We start from the raw sequence: 12,154 nt of genomic DNA, 5'->3' as shown, positions 1-12,154 counted from the left end.
AATACCCGAGGCCAGGCGGGAAGCGGTGGCAAAGGAAATAAAGGACATGTTAGAGTTGGGAGTGATTGAGGAATCTCACAGTGAGTGGTCAAGTCCCATAGTGTTGGTCCCAAAACCAGATGGAACCATTCGTTTCTGTAATGATTTCAGGAAACTGAACAGTGTGTCTAAGTTTGATGCGTACCCGATGCCTCGGGTGGATGAGCTCATTGACAGGTTGGGAACGGCTCGGTACATAACCACCTTAGATCTGACCAAAGGCTACTGGCAGATTCCTTTAACGGAGGCTGCAAAAGAAAAGACGGAATTCTCCACCCCCGAGGGGTCCTTTCAGTATAAGAGGATGCCGTTTGGTTTGCATGGGGCTCCTGCATCATTCCAAAGGATGATGGACAAGACGTTGAGACCACATCGCCAATATGCAGCTGCCTATTTGGACGATGTCGTCATCCACAGTCCAGACTGGGAATCTCATTTGTCCCGCTTGCAAGCGGTCGTAGATTCGCTGTGGGAAGCAGGTCTTACCGCCAACCCCAAGAAGTGTGCCATAGGCTTGGAGGAGGCCAAATATCTTGGCTACATCATTGGTCGAGGTCTCATTAGGCCTCAGGTCAATAAAATTGAGGCGATTCAAAAGTGGCCCCAACCTGTAAATAAAAAGCAAGTCCGGGCATTTCTTGGAATCACGGGGTACTACAGGCGGTTTATTCCCAATTTTGCCACCATTGCAGCCCCACTGACAGATCTGACAAAAGGTAGGGGGTTGGTCATGGTCAAGTGGAATCCCGAAGCGGAGACCGCATTTCAAAGGCTGAAACAAGCTCTCTGTGCTCAACCTGTGCTTGTGACCCCAGATTTCACAACAGAGTTTGTGGTACAGACTGATGCCTCTGATGTGGGACTAGGTGCTGTCCTGTCCCAAATCAGAGATGGGGAGGAGCACCCTGTGGTCTTCCTAAGTAGAAAGCTCAACAAACATGAGAGAAACTATGCCATTGTGGAGAAGGAATGTTTGGCCATCAAATGGGCCTTGGAGGCCCTGAAATATTACCTGTTAGGAAGACCGTTCAAGTTGGTTACTGATCATGCCCCGCTCAAATGGATGTGTGATAATAAGGAAAAAAACAGTCGAGTGACAAGGTGGTTTCTCGCGCTACAAGTGTTCAAATTCACAGTGGAACACAGAGCGGGGAAACTGCAAAATAATGTAGATGCCCTTTCCCGGGTCCATTGCCTGGTTGGGACAGTTGCTCAGCCGCAGGGGCTTGAGCAGAGGGGGGGGATATGTGACAGTATGAACGGCAAAGTGATGGATGGACGATATGTGTCACCTCGCATGAGGTCATATTGTGAGGTGTAAGGTGGAGTCCACTCCGGGTTTTTGGGGCCACAATGCCAGAAGTGGTTCCGGACCAGAGTTTGGGCTCCACTGATGTCCACCAACAGGTGCTATAAAAAGGGCAGGGCTGGAGCAAGGAGTCGCTCGTGGCCTGGGACTCAGAGAGGTATTCTGAGAGAGCTGTGTGTATGGACTATACCTGCAAGAAAAGGTTTGCTGTTACTTTGTTTTGGTGACAGGGAGAAGCCCTTCACCTCTGAGAGAGGAATCATCTTTTGTTTAGTTAGTGCCTGGATGGCAAGGGTTTATTTTCATGTTCTGTTTATTTTCTGCAAACCTTTTAAATAAAGCTGACAACCAGTCAGATTTTGATGAAAGCCTGCTGTGCGGTCTACCTTTGTCCCAGGGAAGGAGATCCCCCACCTGAGCTAACCCCACAATATATATATACTGTACATATATATATATATAACGCTATTTGTACACTCTTTGTGGCTACTGGGGTGTGATGGCGCCACGTGTATAGTATTTAGGAGCAAAATCCTTATAGTCTGTGTGATCAGGACAAGATCTCTAACAAGCACTAGTGCCTCCACTCAATTGGGGCTTGTGGATAACAAGTGATATCCCAACTGAGAAATGTACCATCCACAGACAGTAATCCACACAGCAGTGTATATGAAAGTCCATGTATTGAAGAAATAACATTCAGTGAACCATCCAACATAAAGTAACTTCCAAACAGGAACATTAAAGCATAAACAGTCTTTTCTGCATGTCTCGGTGAGGGGAGGCTGCAACACTTACAGTCTAAGTTCTCTCTCTTTCCCAGGTAAAACACGCTTCCCTCTTTTTCACAAGTCTCTCTCTGATGACCTCATCCTCAGTGCCCAGACAGTATAGCAGCCATATTGGAAAAGGGCAAAACAAACACTGCATAATAGAAGTATACACTGGAAAATGGGCAAAGAAATTATCACATCACTACATTCTCCCCCTGCTGAAAATCCTTCCGACCCGGCAAGGATATACACATAAAACAACAACAAAATATAGCAAGTTAACATTGTTGTCGCCTTCTGCAGACCACTTCTCCCGAAGCAATCTATTACAGAGATTAGCTGCAAAGAAAACATGGTTAGTAACAAATAGGCATCATGCTAACCAGTCTAGAATGGGCTGTAATCATGTGCATCAGAACATAAGGTTGTACAGCATAGTTCTGTACAGCATAGCAGGGTCTTCCCAAGGTGTCATAAGTAAACATTGGTGGAGGTCGTCGAACACGATCTCCTCAAGCTCTCAGGCATTAGTCCAGATAAATCTGGGACTGCATTAGTGGGAAAACTTGGTGCTCCAATCATGCCTGGAACTGTAGGCACAAAGGTTTGGGCTGTTGGTTCAAAAGCAGGAGTAGTTGCGTTCAGACCTCCCCTCTGAGGAAGGCCCCCATTAGTAATAGGTGAAGGAGCCTGTATAGGAGACTCTGGTGGAGGTGTAAACCAGTCATTGTCATCACACTGTTCTCCACGATCTGCACAAGGCACATCATTAGAATCTGTAGCAATATCAGGTTGTGGCTCCTCATCCGCAGTAGCAACTTGTGGTACTGGAAGCAAGTGATTCCTATGCCAGGCTTTGAACCGACCCTCAGGTCCTCGAATCCTATAGACTGGAATTCTAGGCAGTTTTTCTATAACTTCAAACTCATTTCTCCAGCGATCAGCTAACTTATGTTTGGCTGAGGGTCCCAAATTGTGAAGAAGAACTTTATCACCAGGTTGCAAGTCTTTGTAATGAATTTTGGCATCAAAGCGTCTTTTATTGGAAGCATTTATTTTTGCAGCATTTTCCTCAGCCATTATAGGCCTCTTGTAAACTATGTTTGAGTCGTGCCACATACTGGTAGTGATTTCTGTGTTCCACTCCATCAGTTGACACATGCAACTGAATGTCAATAGGCAGACGGGCTTCTCTCCCAAACATGATAAAATAAGGAGAGAAACCAGTTGACTTATGTCTGGTATAATTATAGGCATGTACCATAGCTCCAACATGTCTGCTCCAGGTTTGTTTAGCACCATTAGGAAGGGTACCCAACATATTCAACAAGGTACGATTGAAACACTCAGGAAGAGCATCACCCTCTGGATGATAAGGCTTGGTTCAGCTCTTGTCGATGTTAAGCAATGTTAACAGCTCTTTAATTAGCCGACTTTCAAAGTCCCGTCCCTGGTCAGAGTGAAGTCGATATGGCAGTCCATAATGAACAAAAAACTTTTCCCACAACACTTTGGCCACAGTTACTGGTGGGATAGGCTTGAGCATATCGAGTGTAGTGATCAGTCACAATCAAAACGTTTCCCACACCACTGCTGTCATTATCAACAGACAAAATGTCCATGCACACTAAATCCATTGGACCAGAACTTTTCAAGTGTTCCAAAGAAGCAGCTCGAGTAGGCAGCGTTTTCCGTTGCAGACATCTCACACAACGGCGGCAATAGTCCACAACAGCTTCCCTCATTCGTGGCCAAAAGAAACAGTCTCGGATTAATCCATATGTTTTTTCAACTCCTAGATGCCCATGTTGGTCATACAAACTTCTCAAAACAGATTTTCTGTAGACTTGAGGGAGCACTAGCTATCTCCTTCCAGGATGATCATGGAACAAATGTACCCTATACAAAAGTCCATCGATTATCTTGAGTTCATCCCATTCCTTAAGATAGTAGGTACTCTGCTCAGGTAGGGTTTTTCTCATGTAATTAGGATCTTTGCGGAAAACAGACTCTCTAATATGTCTGATTACTGGATCCCTCATTTGTAGAAAAATCATATCTTTCTTTTGCAGCTGGATATTTTCTGGTACCCCTAGAGCAGTGGGGCAGCAATACATGACTGGGATACACTCTTCACCAGCTCCCAATGAGTCAATAACTCGTAAGTCAGAGAAAACAATATTGTGTCCTTGTACAGCAGCTGTAGCACAGTAGGAAGCCACAGCAGACCCAGGTACTTCCTCCCATTCACTTTCTTCTAAGTTCATTGGCAATCCAGGACGCCTGGAGAGAGCATCAGCCCCAATATTTTTGGGTCCTGGCTTGTACTTGAGAGTGAATTGTTATTGAGACAAGGCAGCAAGCCACCTATGACCAGTGGCATCCAGCTTGGCTGTCGTCAAAACATAAGTGAGGGGGTTATTATCAGTTCTCACCTCAAACTGAGCCCCATACAAGTAATCATGCAGCTTTTCAACAATAGCCCACTTCAGGGCAAGAAATTACAGTTTGTGCACAGGAAAATTCTTTTCTGCTGGGCTTAGAGTGTGACTGATATAAGCAAAAGGCCTTAGTCCTCCTGGGTACTCCTGATGGAGGACTCCTCCTAACCCATCGTAGCTGGCATTTACATGCAGAACGTATGGCTTGTGTGAGTCTACATAAGCCAACACTGGTGCTTCTGTAAGGCTTTTCTTAAGCTGTAGAAAAGCTTCCTTACAAGCAGAAGTCCACCTCTCACTGAAAGGAGTTTTGCTGGTTGTGTCAATACCAGGTGTTTCTTTAAGCCATTAAGAGGCCGAGCAGTCTTGGAATAGTCTCTAATGAAGCGGCGATAATAGCCACAAAACCCCAAGAAGGACCTCAGTTCTGTCAGATTTGTGGGACAGGGCCAGGTTACCACAGCCTCCACTTTAGCAGGATCAGTTGCTACCCCTTCTGCAGATACGATGTGGCCCACAAAGTTTACTGAAGAACAGGCAAACTTACATTCGTCCAGGGAGCGTTTCAGACCTTCTCTCCTCAAACGATCAAGCACTTTAAACAGTCTCTGATCATGCTCCTCCAGAGTGGAGCCAAAAACAATTATGTCATCTAGGTAGACAATACATTGAGTGGGACAAAGGTCTCCCAGTGTCCGATCCATTAGACGCTGGAAGGTTGCAGGTGCACCACTAATTCCATGAGGCATTCGAGCAAACTGGAAAAACCCCAGGGGGCAAATAAAAGCTGTCTTTTCTTGATCTTCCTCACTCATTGGTACTTGGTAATACCCGGATCTTAGGTCCATTACTGTGAACCATTTGCTGCCTTGCAGGGCATCAAGAGCTTCCCCAATGCGAGGTAGCGTGTATTGATCTTGGACCGTTCGCCGATTTAGAGTCCTGTAATCAACACATATTTGCACTCCACCATTTTTCTTTCTGACCATCACTATTGGGGATGCATACGGGCTTTTAGACTCAACAATGCTGTTTTGATCTTTCATTTTTTGCAAGCACTCTCTAACATCATCCAGATCTTTAGGAGGTATGCGCCTGGGTCTTTCTCTAAAGGGGGTGCTATCTGTTAGCAGAATACTGTGTTGAATACTTTTAGCACACCCGACATCCATGTCATCAGTAGAGAAAACATCATTGTATTCCATTAGCTGCTCTTCTAGTTTGTGCTCTGCAGGACTATCAGCATCATTCAGATGAAAGTCTTATTTGGTTTCTTTTTCCTTGAGCTTGGCAGGGTAAGAGCTAATGGTTTCCACTGGGTAACAATAGGCTACCTCCTGCCAGGCTGGTATTATAACTGGGTATGTGGTAACATTCCATACAGTAACAACATGCATTCTTGGACATTTTAAATGATAGTCTTTCCTTTCTGGTACTATCTCCCAGCCATTCTTTGCAGACTCTTTCAGATCAGTCTCTAGCAGGAAAAAACTACCATTTGCACCCGGTGAAATTTCCACATAAATGCAGCACTCTCACTCCCCTGGCTGGAAGCTCTATGGGATGCCATGGATTCCCCACACATCCTCCAGGAAGATCAGGAGCAAACGTTTGGCAGATATTTTGAAGTTCTGGAGCAACAGGCAGTGAAGGTAGAGGAGTACCCTGTTGTGGCTGAATAAACCTTATGAAAGCAGCCTCAATGGCTTCAACATTGGAACCCACAATCATAGGAGCATACTCACTACCCCCGGGTGGAGGGCTCACATAGGCAATGACTTTAAGTGGGGGATCCTCATCAGCTGTCACACCAGGAATGCGAAGCTCAACTTCTAAACAACCATCCATAAAAACAGGATTTTCTCCCACAGCATAAACAGGCACAGTGTCCATAGGTTTCAAAGGGAGGTGGCTTAAGTGTTGCTGATAGAAGGGTCTGTAGATAATAGTCAGCTGAGAGCCAGTGTCAAAAAGAGCAATAGTGGGTATATCATTAACAAACAAATTGAAAGTACATCTGCAGCCTACTCCAAGCAGTTTAGTGAACATTTGTTTTCTTGATTTTCCCTCTTTTCTTTTATACATTTGTCCAGCTGTACTATGAATTTCAGAACTATCAGCAAGATGTGGACACTGACAAACTGTGTGACCTGCTTGTCCACAGCGAAAACATTTAATGTGGAAGAGAAACTTATCACTGGAGGTTTTATCAGCAGATAGAGCTCTAGGCTGTGGAAGTCTACCAACTTCTTTGTTTTTAGCAACAGTCTCATTTTTGTGCTCAGCCAAAGAACTCTGATGAACTTTGCTTTTAGGAGGGGTACTAAAAAGGATATTAGCCTCCTGTTTCTTTACTTCAGTCATAGTTTCAGTAAAAGTAAAGTTTCTCTTTCTCAAAATAACTCTTAGGACCGGTGACATTGGGTGATGCGGCAGTAACCCCTTTATGATTTGAGCAGTCCTTAATTTATCAACATCTGTAGGAGAGATGACCTTTTCAGTGAGCAATCTTCCTAGAAACGCTTCTACCCTCCTCACAAACACAGAAACATCCTCTCCCTCTTCATGCTTTGTCTGTTTAAAATCAGCAAGCATCTGATCCGGGTCACGGTGCAGTCCATAAGCATCTGTCAAAATATCCATAGATTCTTGAGCACTGGTATTCACATGTGTGTCCTTGTAAGCTCTGACAATAATGGATGCTGGTGGTCTTAAGCTTTCCATGATGCGCTGTTTTTTCTTTTCCTCTGAGCAGGTCCATTCCTCTATCGCTTGTTATGCAAAATCTTTCCACACTTCAAAGCTTTCTTCACCAGCAGGGACAGGTAGCACTCCTGAAAAAGACTTTAATTTGCGGTAAGAATCAGCATGTAAATTCTGAGCAATGACTTCAGTGACTTTTAGCAGCAGATGCTCAATATTTGTTTCCTGCTTAGTGGCTGTAGCAGGCAACATTCCAGACTCTCCTGATGAAGCCGTTGTATTCAATGGTTCACACTTTACAGGCAGGGCTGGTAACTTTTGTCTTACTGGAGGTGAAATCACTGGAAATACTACAGCACAACCAATTGCTTCAGCCCCCTTTGGATTTATGCAAAAGGGCCCTTTAACTGGATTTAAATCCACCTCACTGAGACAGAGATAATGGTTATACAGTTCACAACTCTCATCCTCTTCTCTTTTATCCACAAGAGTGGCATACTGCAAGGTTTCATTTGCTTTTAGTGCCTCCCACAGTCTGTGGGAACTCACAGTGATAGGCACATATGAAATAGCAAATGTCCTTTCAGGTGGCAGTCCCTCTTCTAGGGCCCACTGTCTCACAGCTTCTGTTGATAACAGTGACATGGTCTTTCCGTAATGTCCTGATCCAAGATATATTCTCTCAGCAGTGCCTCCAAATGTAGCGCTATTTGTACGCTCTTTGCGGCCACTGGGGTATGATGGCGCCACCTGTATAGTAATTAGGTGCAAAATCCTTATAATCTGTGTGATCAGGACAAGATCTCTAACAAGCGCTAGTGCCTCCACTCAATTGGGGCTTGTGGATAACAAGTGATATCCCAACTGAGAAATGTATCATCCACAGACAGTAATCCACACAGCAGTGTATATGAAAGTCCATGTATTGAAGAAATAACATTCAGTGAACCATCCAACATAAAAGTATCTTCCAAACAGGAACATTAAAGCATTAACAGTCTTTTCTGCATGTCTCAGTGAGGGGAGGCTGCAACACTTACAGTCTGAGTTCTCTCTCTCTCCCAGAAAAAACACACTTCCCTCTTTTTCACAAGTCTCTTTTCTCTTTGATGACCTCATCCTCAGTGCCCAGACAGCATAGCAGCCATATTAGAAAAGGGCAAAACAAACACTGCATAATAGAAGTATACACTGGAAAATGGGCAAAGAAATTATCACATCACTATATATATATATATTTTTTTTCCCTATTATACTGATTACTAATGTATGCTACCTCCCACTTAATTGACCCATCATGAAACTTTAAACTTACAAGATGTAGAGACATAGGGCTCCAGAGACTGATTTACTGTCCCTCAGCAAGTAACTTCCATTCTTTCCATTATGCAGCAGAAGATTTTCAGCAGTTTGCTTACTTATACCTCCGTGATAATATGGAAGATCCATTTAGTAATTCAGAGAATAATTCACATTAGAAAGCAAAAAATAAACAATGTGCATTGATATCTGTGTGCTCACTACTCGCATCTTTAGTGTGTGTGTTTGGATATGCTACAAACATATACCACAGACAGGAAATACTAAATCACCAGGTCAGTGGTTTCCAGTTTTCTCTTACTTTAGTGGCCAGATCTACATGCATTTACAGTGGATGCTGGATGCACAGATTTTTATTTCCTGGATCATCACTGCTCTCCTGCACATACTGGGGCTGATTTACTAAAACTGGAGAGTGCAAGATCTGGTACAGCTCTGCATAGAAACTAATCAGCTTCCAGTTTATTTTGTTAGAGCTTGGCTGAACAAGCTGGAGTTAGAAGAATGCAAATTCTGGTGCATGGTAGCCAATCAGTATCTAACTTTAGCTTGTTCAATTAAGCGTCGATAAATAAATCTGGAAGCTGGTTTCTATGCACAGCTGCACCGGATTTTGCAGTCCCCAGTTTTACTAATGTAGCACACCCTTTGGTGATGCTTGGCTAGATATATAGGTTTAGCTCCCACCTGAATCTGGTGACACCTCCGAATATACCCAGAACACTTCGACACTCTGAAAATATTTTTTATGGGTTTTATTGAAGAAGACAAACCCTGAAAAAGAACTAGCTGATTTATCACAGGTAATGTACATAAAACACAGATACCACTTTGCATAACACAGTTAGTAAGAAGTCACCATTCACTTGCCAAAGACTCCAAAAACTGAATAGTATCACAAGGACTAGGGTGACATATGACAGTGACATTGACACATGAAACAATGACTGTTAATGAGGTTTAGCAGCTTATTAAGTGTTCTTGCATGGCAAGACCACTTACTGTTATCTCACATATATATTCTTATTATTATAGCCAAATTTACCACCCTAATTCCTCCCACAGTTTTTACACTACATAGACAGTAATATACCGAAACGTGCGGATTGTTCCCGACAATATCAATAAAGAGCAATATCTAAACTGCGACTGTGCCTTCACTTTTAATATTTCAGAGACATACTATGCATCAAAATGTAGGTCTGGGTCTTGTGATTCTCACAATATAAAGCTCTTTGGTGTAGGATTTATAATTTTTAAACTACAACCGTTTGAAGATGGCAACTGCCAGTGAAGTGAGCAAGTTGGAGCAGTTTGTTTTTAACCGCTCTTCTCTGCCCTTGCTGTAGAGTGAGTTGCCATAGGAACCCAGGTGTGTGAGCAGGCAGTAGATTGGAGGCAAGAACACTTCACACAATTGTAGCTTTTCTAGCTGACATTTGTTATAGCAGTACTATCTAGAGCAGAAATGTCCTACCTAACCACTGGCCAGTGGGATGAAACTTAAAGTCTCTCAACATTGGGGCCCTTTAATCAATGGAAGAGCGCTCACTATCTGCATGGGAGAGTATTTGTAATCCAGGGGTAGCAGGATAGCACAGTCTCCTTTAAGCAGAATCTTCCAGTTAACATTGCAATAGGACAAAACAACACTTCAACAAAATCTTTACCATACAGTTGAAATCATGATATACTGACACTTGCTCAGTATATTCAAAGCAGCAAGCTTCTGTGTGGATTTGGAACTAAAACACACTCTTCAGCCACAGCACAGGTTTTGAGGAGACAATCACCAGTAATATACAGACACAGAGTTCTCTCATCAATCAGCAGCAGGAATAGCTAATTCTGAGCAGTTTGGGCTTTCCAAGATTTGTGTCACTCTGAGAATTAGAGAGTAGGCTTTCTCATGACCATTCTCCAGAGATGAACAGCAAATGCAGCAATATCAAATTCCCCTTTCATCACAAAGTACTCACTGTTTCTGGATTGTCCTCTAGAAAGCATTAGACAGTAGTAGAAATCCTCTCTCTTTCAGCAGCTCCAAACTTTGAGAGACACATGCACTTGAGTGGCTGTAATCCTGAGTGTCCGGCAGGACAATCCTTGTTTGCACACTGTCCTCCTGCAACAATTCCTCTGCTACACACTCGCAGCCCAGCCTATGAGCTCTAGCAGTACAGAGAGTGAGACTCTGTGACTTTACACCAGGAGCCCTTGCTCCATGCAGTCCCCTGAAAATGTCTGCCTCCCCACATGTGCTTCTTCTTCCCTTTTCCTCTCTCCTTTCCTCCACAGCCAATCATAACTTCAGCTGCAACAGTGCTGCTATGGGTGGATCCTTCTCAGCTGTAGCAACAACCAATTAGAGCACAGTCCTGCTTTCCCTGTCTGTCACTCACAAAGAGGGAAAAGAAAAAAAAAATGCTTTGCAACTGCTGTTTAAGATTTAAAGCAACCAGCACATCTCTACACTAAATAAACCCCATCTTGTCACATCCTTGAATATCACCATTAGAGATGAGCGAAGTATTCAAAAATTCGATTCGACTGATTCGGCGAATTCGTGGAAAAAAATTTGATTCGAGTCGAATATATTTGCTGTGAATTTAACTTATAAAAGGGTGTTTCTAGGCTTCAGAGAGCCTTTATATTAGTGCAGAACACTGTACCTTTAATTTAAATGCCCTTGGAGTCTGCTGGGGAAGAGAAATAATACTGTCAGTCAGTATGACATGCAGATGAGTGCCGTCGATCTTAGAATCACCGCACACTTCACTCATTTGGGCAGTCACGGGGCCAAAACCAGAGTTTGGAGCCACAGTGTGGCGGTGGAGGCCATGGCAGATTTTGGGCCTGGCAGCAGCTATGGGAGGCCTGTAATCTGCCAGCAACCTATGACAAAATGGAAACCAGCAGGAGTGTGAGGAGACCTGAAAGTGGCACATGGCAGAGTGTGGCGATGGAGACAGCAGCAATGGGAGGCGGTACAGGGAACCATGACACACTGTGGACCTAGCAGCAGCGTGAGGAGGCGGTACGGGGGCCCATGGCAGATTTTGGGCCTGGCAGCAGCTATGGGAGGCCTGTAATCTGCCAGCAACCTATGACAAAATGGAAACCAGCAGGAGTGTGAGGAGACCTGAAAGTGGCACATGGCAGAGTGTGGCGATGGAGACAGCAGCAATGGGAGGCGGTACAGTGACCCATGACACACTGTGGACCTAGCAGCAGCGTGAGGAGGCGGTACGGGGGCCCATGGCAGATTTGGGGCCTGGCAGCACCTATGGGAGGCCTGTAATCTGCCAGCAACCTATGACAAAATGGAAACCAGCAGGAGTGTGAGGAGACCTGAAAGTGGCACATGGCAGAGTGTGGCGATGGAGACAGCAGCAATGGGAGGCGGTACAGGGACCCATGACACACTGTGGACCTAGCAGCAGCGTGAGGAGGCGGTACGGGGGCCCATGGCAGATTTGGGGCCTGGCAGCACCTATGGGAGGCCTGTAATCTGCCAGCAACCTATGACAAAATGGAAACCAGCAGGAGTGTGAGGAGACCTGAAAGTG

The sequence above is a fragment of the Staurois parvus genome, unplaced genomic scaffold, assembly GCF_062004578.1.
Source record: "Staurois parvus isolate SC_StPar_1 unplaced genomic scaffold, SC_StPar_1.0 ptg000327l, whole genome shotgun sequence".
In the NCBI taxonomy this organism is placed as follows: Eukaryota; Metazoa; Chordata; class Amphibia; order Anura; family Ranidae; genus Staurois; species Staurois parvus.
The sequence above is the reverse complement of the archived record's forward strand: the minus strand, read 5'-3'. Positions refer to the sequence as shown.